Source organism: Callospermophilus lateralis, chromosome 8 (assembly GCF_048772815.1).
Source record: "Callospermophilus lateralis isolate mCalLat2 chromosome 8, mCalLat2.hap1, whole genome shotgun sequence".
Lineage (NCBI taxonomy): Eukaryota > Metazoa > Chordata > Mammalia > Rodentia > Sciuridae > Callospermophilus > Callospermophilus lateralis.
This window is the reverse complement of record NC_135312.1, coordinates 139,523,955-139,524,871: the sequence shown is the minus strand read 5'-3', so window position 1 is coordinate 139,524,871 and position 917 is coordinate 139,523,955.

Below are 917 nucleotides of genomic sequence, written 5' to 3'. Positions count from 1 at the left end.
AGAGGTGTCCCGCGTGCAGCGTGGGAGGACTTAACTCTCATCCTCTGGACTGAGAGTGGACGAACTTTTAAAGATGGCTACAAAAAGCATGTCCTTAGAAAGCAAGCAAGTGTTGTGCTAGTACCTAGCCTCGCTGCAGAGAACTTGAATAATTTAAAACATCTTAGGATGCATTTAAAAATATCTCTTAATTTATACATAAGTTTTGGGTTTTTTTAAATAACAACGTTGGCATCTGTGATGAACTTATGTGTCTCTGTTGTGTCGTATTTTGCTTATTTTATTCTTAGAGATTTCAGTCTTACTTACTGTGTCTTTGTGTGTGCATGGTAGGATTGCACCCAGAGCTCACCCACTGCAGGTGCCTGACATTGAGCCCCACCTCCAGCCCCTTATTCTTTGAGGGAGGCCTCCCTAAGTTCCTGGCCTTGAATCTGAGCTCCTCCTGCCTCTGACTCCTCTAAGGTCCTTGCTTAGCATCTGGATGGCCACCTTAAGTGACAGCCGCCATTTTAAGGACGAAGTTTCGCTTTCCCGCCCAAGGGCGTTGTTACTACCTCTCCCTCATCCCAACTCAGCCCTGACCACCCGCATTAGGCCCTGATTCCTAAGCGTGCCCCATCAAAGTCCCAGAACTCAAGCCTGTTTTGCCTCTCTCCGCTTTAGAGAGATGGCCTTTATTGCCAGCTCTGACAGATAAACTGTGTCTCTGCCTGGTCTCCGTCTCACTTCTCGCTCCCCGTCTCTGGCTCCTGGCTCTCCCTTCACTCACAGCCGCTGGATCTTCCCGTGAGCCACTGTGCCCAGCTGTTATGCGTCTGATGAAGCGGCTCAGTCCTTTATTGGCGTCTTGATGGGTGATGTCAGTGTGTCGTCCCATGTCTTCCACAGTGAACTGCGGTCACTGCCTTCTCTGC